The sequence below is a fragment of the Chamaea fasciata genome, unplaced genomic scaffold, assembly GCF_029207755.1.
Source record: "Chamaea fasciata isolate MVZ Bird 193981 ecotype frontalis unplaced genomic scaffold, bChaFas1.0.hap1 SCAF_15, whole genome shotgun sequence".
Taxonomy (NCBI): domain Eukaryota; kingdom Metazoa; phylum Chordata; class Aves; order Passeriformes; family Sylviidae; genus Chamaea; species Chamaea fasciata.
The window spans coordinates 4482468-4490925 of record NW_027094100.1 but is presented as its reverse complement, the minus strand read 5'-3'; the positions used below and the strand labels follow the sequence as shown (position 1 = coordinate 4490925).

Below are 8458 nucleotides of genomic sequence, written 5' to 3'. Positions count from 1 at the left end.
GATGAGAAATCAGAAGAAAGGAATCTGTTGGATAAGTGGAGTGTGATCAAGGCAGACTGAAATTAAACATGAACAAAGCAAGAAAGGAGAAAGAGGAAGATATTCAGATATTTGGAACACTCTCAAAGGATTAACTAGATGATACATGAAATATATAATTACAAATCCAGAAGATCTGTGCAAAAAAGAATTGATCCCACAGCTACTGACAATAGGATTACACCATGGGAAGGATAACTCTGCAAGAACAGCTGATCAGACAGCTGGAACTTAGGAACAGGCGGCCATGCAGCTGTTTGCTTAGCAAGTGACTGAGAACCCAGCAAGGATAACTGTGGGGCAGCTGTGTATTAGACACCAAAACCAGGCAGCAAGAAATGATCTGAGGGCCCCAGGGCCAGGCAGTACAAATAGAAAAGTGCAAACCATAAACAGAATGGAAAAGAAAGCAATTGGTTATAAAAACAACAGGACCTGACAACAACAGAAGTGGGGAGTGGGATCAGACAGCAAGGGTAGCTTACTGAACAGGGCTGGCATCAGACAGCATATGCAGCCCATTAGACAGGAAAAGGATCCAAAGCCAGGAACAGTTCTTTGGCAAGAAGCACAATAACCCAACAGAAGTAATAAATCAGGTTTGACAGGGTGACTGGAGTCTCCTGCATTAAAATGGTCTGGAAAAGCTGTCACTAAGGAGCAGAGCAAGCCTGAGCAGTTAATATTAAGCACAATAATTCAGACCCTAACTGGAACCTGTTGCACCTTCCCCTGGTGTCATGGCACGTGGTCCTCTCCTGGTGCAGGTTATTAGGAATGGGAAGGAAAGGGGCCATACACTAGAATATGACAATTATAATCCTCCACCAAGGCAAGATCTCTGTCACTTTCTCTCACTGCTGTTGTGAGCTTGACCGGTTTGAGAGGATTATGAGTAATGATTAAATCCAGCAGCCTCTTTTTCTCTGTACCAAGCTCCAGAAAGTGTCTTTGAACCTTCTTCCTGCAGCTGGAAAAGTTCCGTTTAAATCTGCAGCACAAAACCTTCAGTAAAATATTAGCAAGGCATTGAGGGAAGAGAGAAGATTATAGGTCATTGTCTTTAGATATCATCTGGCCTAATGCACTAGCACAGCATATGACATTGAAAAAGAAATAGCACCAATACATCATTGATCCCTTAAGCATCTATGACTGCAATTAATTTCATCTTTCATTGGCTTATTCTTCTTGTACCCTTGCCAATTCGTGATGACTGTTTCTGTTTCTATAAATCACTAGAATGCCTGGAAACATTATAAAAATCATAGAGAAGGGAAATTACATTTTTCATTCTCTCCTCTAGTCTTTCCTCTTCCCCTGCAAAGTCCACAGTTATACCTGTATGGAGGATTACTCAAAATTTTTTATTTAATCTTTGAAGGCCTGCATTATCACCAGTCTAAACCTTCAAGATAGCAGTTAGCAAAATTTATAAACCAGTTTTTTTTACTAAAAGCTGGTGCGGCTAGCACTATTGCCTAGTTCAGCATTGTTTATCTACTGCAGACAAGAGCAGCAAGATGGGAAAACCACACTGATCATGTACTACCCATACTGACCTCTGTCACTGCTGGAGCTGATCATGACAATTTTCTTGGCAGTGAATTTGATGAATTTCTTGTTCATCCCTCAGTGACACACAATCACATTAAATCACATCATATCTGCTCACAAAATCTTATTACTGATTTCCTCTGTTCTTGTTTTGCTCTCCCATTTATTTATTCTTTGAATTGTTTCTTCCCTCCCTCTCTTCCAAAAATCTCCTGCATGAGATCAGCAGATAAAAAAAGCTCAATGGATCAACTGGCACTTAACTTTTCATGAGGTTTCTCAGCCCTCTGACTCTTCATGCTGTTAACAATTAAGGCATTAATTTGCAGAGCAAACTAGGAGTCTTCCCTGGTCTCTCCTCACAGAAGTGAGTCTACGAGATCTTAATCTTTCTCTGTGTGTATGCATATTGGGAAGTCAGAGATAGCCCTGTTTCTTATTTAGGTCCTGACCCTCTCTCATCAGGTGTTCTCACCTGGGACCTCTAATCTGAACATAATTCTGCTAAAATCTGTGCCACTGGAGGCTGCCTGAGGTTTTAGGCAAAAGCCCAGGACCAGCTTTTAGTCATACTGACAACCTGACCACCCTCCCAGGTGACTCAAGAATAAGTAACAGAGATAGTGGCACTTCTCAAATGTCTCCTGATATCTGCCTCTGGAATATGCATGTTTGGTCTCTGCCCTCTGTAGTTCTGCACTGAAATCATTGAGGTTTTTCTGCACTAATCCAGCTTACTTCTACCTTGATCACATATTTCATCCCCTCCCTCCCTGCCCAGAAATTACTGAGGTGTTCTGTCTCTGTAACCCATCTTTGAGTGGGACCTCGGCCCACTTGTGAGCACTCCTGGACAGGGAGAGACAAATCCTTACAGGCTGGGATAGAGAGGGGTTCCTTGTCCCACCTACACAGCTCTGTGGGGCTCCTGGGATGTGCAGGGCAGAGCTCTGGAGTTCCTCCCCTTTGTCTGAAAGAAACCTTGGATCAGACGTGTGGGAAAAATGGAAGCTGATGTTCCTTTAGTCAGAGCTATGTCTGATAAGTGTCACATCAGCATGTCATCACTTGTCCAGCTTCATTCACAGCCCATCCTGACCACATGGTCTGCAGTGTTGGATCTGGAGCAGGGAAGAAGTTAAAGTCCAGCTCCATGGATGTGAGAAAGCACTGCTGAGGGTGTGAGAGAAGCTGCTGTATGGGGTCTCAGTTGAGAGATTTGCTGCCACGCTTTTAAGGCCAGCCCTGCAATGTACAGCTATCCTAGGAATGTGGAAGTACTGTAAGGAGAAAAGAAGCACACGGAATGTACTGGAAATTTGTGGCATGAAAGCAATTTATTCTGCCGTAATACTTGCAAAAAATAGGAGCCTGAATCCATAAACTCTGGGTTCTTCTTAACCTGTATGTCACTATATTCTCTGCTGCTTTAATAATGTTGGAAGTAAGTTAATGATAACTGCAGCATCCTGGATATGGGATATTCCTGGAAAGGAAGATTTCAATCTATATCCTATATAGATAATAGAAGACGTGAATGCCAATATTTCCTCGTGATAAATGGTATGGAGGGGAGGAGCATCTCTGCAAAGGCAAAAACTTTTCCAAGCCTTAGTTAAGAGACAACAGTGGTTTTATTTGTTTGTTTGTTTTTTATTTTATTTTGATAAAGGTTGAAGCTGATTGAAAGATGATAGAAACACCTGTCATTTGCAAGGTCATTTCACAGTCCAATTACACTTACCAGCCCCAAAAGTTCAGAATGACAGAGCAGCCAAAACAAAAAAGTAACTTTGCCCTGCAGCTGATAGTAAAGCGCTTGACAGGGTGAGGGTTGGATTTGAACCATACCTTTGAACCCAGCCCTTCCCTGCAGCTGGCTGGGGTGGGAACCAGGGGAGCCAGAGCCTTGCTGGGGAGTTCACAAAACTTGCTTGTACCGAACTCCCCAAAACATGTTAAGCTGTTCTCCACGCTGATTTTAGGCACTGCCCCAATGACTGTGCTGGGGTTGGGATTTAGCAGTCAGGGACACACATGGTGTTTCCCACCCTCTGTGCCAGGAAACAGGAATGTGCACACCAGGGTTCAGACCCAGCACAGAGCTCAGTCACAGTGCCAGGAACCCTTTTCAGGCTGGGCTGGGCTTCGATTTCTCTTCTAACACAGCCCTCCTGTGAGCAAGTGGCCTTAATTATCTTGCCTTTACTTCTTACACATCTTAGCATGCAGTTTATCTGATTGCATCACTCATACATCTAAATATGTGAACAAACCATGTAGGAAAATGCAATAACTTTTAAAAGAACATAAAAAAAAAAACCAAAAAAAACCAAACAAAAATATTGAGACTGACGGTATTCACTAACTGCTGATGTTGCAAAAGTTCCCTTCAGAAATTCCAGCAGAATCTGGGAACTTAGCAATGACCAATTCCCTTGATTTATGGATAAGGCAAAATCTTTGGTCCTTTTTAATTCTGCAGCCATTAATGCAGTCTTCACATTGTGTTTAACAAGTAAACTAATGTGTGTAAATAAAGAAGAAAGGTATTTGCTGCTAAAAAAGTGGATTTTGGTTTCCAAGTTAACGGGTAATTGCAAAAAACAGCTACCCAGACATCATCTTTTATAGCATGAATAGAGCCATCAGCAGGGTGAAACTAAGGGGAGAAAGAATATTTGCTTCAACTGCTTTGTAGTTCTTTCAATATAAAAATCCTATTGCAGTGTGCAGCTACAAAGCAGCTATTTAATTAAAAAAAAATCCTACAGATTTTGGAAAAGGGGGAGAAAAGTAACAGCAACAATATAAGATGAGGTGCATTATAAAGCTAAGGAAGAATCAGCCTCTTAAAGGAGAAAATGTTTGTGTCTCAATTCCATAGGAAAAAGAAGGGAACACCTAGATCACTATATTTTCTCTTAAAAAACACCCAGCTTCTGTGTTCTGCATTTTATTTGTTTTGAGGGATACTCTGATTGTTCACAATATTCTAATCTTCAAGAAAAATGCTATTATTCACATTTGGAGAACTTACCCTCACCCTCAGCTGAGGTCTGTCCTATGAGAACTAACAAATCATCCCTCTCTACACTTGAATTCGCCTTGATACAGCCACCTTCCCTCCTGTCCACATCTCTTTGTATTTTGAACAACTGTATGCAGGTAAAATAACTGCATAAGATTTCTCCTTACTATGCAGCAAAAACTCCGGCATTTTTCTGTAAATAATTCTGAAGTTATATAAAATTAAGTGCAGCCTCAGTAACAGTAGATTTGCACTGCTGTAAATCAGAGAACAACCATTTCTAAGATTTTCACAATTCTGAAGTTTTGCCAGTTCAAGCTATTGATTTTGTCCTTCTTGGTAATATAAATATTTGAAGGAAGAGCAAAATACTTTGAAAAGATGTCAGCAATCATGTAATACAGAAATGGAAAAGACTGTTTTTCACAGAGCCCTTTTTTTCTTGAGCAGAACTTTTTAAGATGATTTCAAGAGACTTTCTAAGTATCTACTTACGTCATTAGTATTAATATATTGTTGTTTCATATGTCCATAGTATTCCTGTGATAAACAGAAATGTCTTTCAAGAAGTCACCATCCACTCCATTAGTGTGAATTTATTATTTCTGTATCAGTGGTTGGAACTGTTAAAAAATTCAGTTTAACCTCTGAGGGATTATAAACTCATGTAAGTGGTTGCTGAAATATATTTATGAAATTTTTAGCTATATCTTACATATGAAAAAATATGTCATGGAAGAAATTTATTACTGCTTATACCCATGACATTCAGAGTGATTATATTTATCTTAGTATTTCAAACATTTTTACATTTACCTTAATAACTGAAAAAATCTTAGCCTAAAAAAGAAGTTGTATCTGTCTCTAATGCACACATTACTGCATTAGCTGTGCATGGCATATCAGATCAGGATATGCAAATTTATCAGAGATGTTAATAATAGCTCGCACCTTGGCTATTTGGAATATTACAATATAAATGAGTCTTGCCCACAACACTTAGAGAAAAGGATAAAGAAACTTATCTTCAGGATGCTGTATGCCCTCATTATACTTGTTAAAATAATAGTACTTATCATCTGAAATGTTTTCCTTCTAAAAGGAAAAAATGTAATTAACTTACAAGAAGTAAAATCTCTTTAAATTAATGAAATGAAAAGAGAAATTAATTTGAAGTGGAAAAAAGAAATAGAGAGCAAACTTTATTAAATACATTAAAACAATTAATATTCATTCCACTGAAATGAATATAATTAGAAAGATTTATCAAGCAAGAATGCAGAAATCTGTTCTCTTTGCACAATGGAGGAACTGGTCCATAATACTCTCTGTGAAACACAGATTCATATATTTCATTTCAAGTAGCCTTCTGATACACACTGCATTGTAGGGTTTAGTTGTGAAATTGAAAGCTAGTAGTTCTTCAGTTAAGAGATTTAAATTCTAGCCCAAGTTCTATCACAAGAAAATGGTTCCATGCAAGATTAAAATAAAATATGAGCAGTTATTATTAATGACCCTCCATAAAGTGCTCTGCTTTATAGACTGCTAGAGTCCCCTGGAGTAAAAGCTGCCTAAGTTAAGCAAGGCAGGAGCAAGCAGGAACTGAGTTCTGTGCTAATATTCAATCTTCACTCCCAACCAGAACATCTCTGGAATGAATCTGTTGGAGTGACCCAGGAACCTCTGCTGCCACAAAAACAGAAGCTGGAGTCAGAAAGAGACAGAAGAGACCATCTTAGAGAACAGAAAGACACACAACGACAATGGGTCTGTGTTCCATCTAATGACAACTTCACATGGCTGACCCTGGCTGAAAGCACTGGAAGCTCCCGAGACCCCCTGGCACAGGGAAGGGCTGTCACCAGCTCCCTTCATGAAGCACATGTTCCATACATATCGCTCTGTCTCCTGGCACATGTTCCATGCAGGTTCCTCTCAGTCTCCTGGGCTGAGTCAAATCCTCCCCTTATGCTGCACTGGATGTACTGAAGCTTGAATTCACTCATGATTCATTTGTTGGTGTGCACTCGTTTGTACCCACTTTCCTTTTTGGTCTGTAAATACTGGCTTCAACAGACAGTACTCCAGGAAATATATTGATAAACACTGGGGATAGAAAGAGGAATCATTCCTTACATAATATTCAAACCACCATTTGTCTGTACCTTCTCCATCTCAGATTTTATGGCTGTCAGATCTTGTTTAGGAAATGATTTTCACTGGTGAAGATGAAGGGAGTCCAGCCTGCTCTGCCCCTCTCTTCTGCTCACACTTTGCATAGAGGTTTAGTAGACTAGTAGATCAAGCTGTAAATGAAAAATAATATAAATATAGCCTCCACTAAAAGCCGTCAATGTTAAGCAGATCCCACAGTTTTTCAAAACCTTGCACTGGCCCCACTGTGACTATACTGATTTCTATCATTTTGGGAGACAACCATAAAAACACAACACTATCAAGACTGGCTGCTTATAAAGTGGTCTAAATTCTCTTTTGAAATATACTCACAAAATACTTTGCCTAATTATAGTAAATTATATGCTTTAATGATCTGGTGAATCTATGCTTTCCTAAAACAAACACATAGGGATTAGTATGGTGGTATTTAAAATCCTGCTATAGCTATGAAATCAGTAAATTATGAGGTTTAATAGAATTCTCCCATATTTTTTTTTTCTTGAATAAAGGAATTATTAACCAAATTATGCTATTAACTGCTATTTATGTTTGTATAGCATGACTTACATAGTATCTTTCATGTTAGTGTCACAACTGAGAAGAAAAGCAAGAATAGACAAGAATATTGTGAATACTGCCAAATACCACCACTATTGAAACCTTGACTTGTTAACTTCCTGAATAAAGACATGTCAAGATTTTCATAATCTTGACAAGTTTTCTCTCACTCACATTCTTCTGCTTTCAAAAAAGAACACTTAAAAAAAAAAAAGAAGTAAAATGAATTTTCTGAAATGTGGAGCATATTAAAGAAACTTTAGATACTAGAAGAGTCATGGACTTTCATACCACTGCAGATATTCATGGTTAAAAAGTACTTACTGATAAACCAGCCAAAATCCTTCACAGTATAAAGCTTCAAAGCAGTGTAAGTTCTTCAGGCAGAATACCTATGTGTCAAATTTTTGTGTGACCTAGAGCCAAAACTTCAGCCAGTCCAACTCACAGTAGATTCATTATCTTTAATGAAATGCCACTGATCCACCCTTGGAGTACTGACCCATAATCTTTTAATGCACCTCAGCTGATTAATGCTGATTCTGCTTTCTATAACTATTTTCATATATTATTCCACCTACTTTTCTGGAACTTGCTTGCTCAAAAGTGAGAGAGATGCAAATCTGGGCCTTACTGCAGCCAAAGCACTTAAACCTCTTTGCAGCAGATCCCGTAGCAACTGCAAGACAATCCTTGAAAGCACAGGGGCAAAAATCTCCAACCAAACTGAACAATGGCAGCTGCACAAGGAAAAAAGAAATCCCAACATTGCACATGGTAAAGGAAAATCTACCAACAACACGCATTTATTCCAGCAGACCTGAATCTGCCTGTAAAGTCCTAACTCCCATCCCATTCTCAGACACAGCTGGGTGTGCCTGCTGTGAGAAAAGCCCAGCACACAGCTGACTGTGCACATCCACACTGGTATCTCATGGGACAACCCATGTGCACCTCAGATCTAATTTATAACAGAAAATTATTATATTCACGTGGCCCTCACTAGCCTGTATTTCCCATCCAACATCACCCCCACGCTTCCTGCGTGATCCCAGAACCCAAAGGGGATGGTAGAAATTCCCCATATTTTTC

General features: G+C 39.3%; 1 long non-coding RNA gene across 1 annotated transcript; it reads right to left on the bottom strand.

Moving 5' to 3' along the window:
- Positions 1 to 5805: 5805 nt before the first annotated feature.
- On the bottom strand, positions 5806 to 7823 carry LOC136297449 (uncharacterized). Its single transcript, XR_010723168.1, has 2 exons — positions 7691 to 7823; positions 5806 to 6936 (listed from the first exon to the last, which is right to left on the bottom strand). It is a non-coding gene; the product is annotated as an uncharacterized lncRNA (long non-coding RNA).
- Positions 7824 to 8458: the final 635 nt, after the last annotated feature.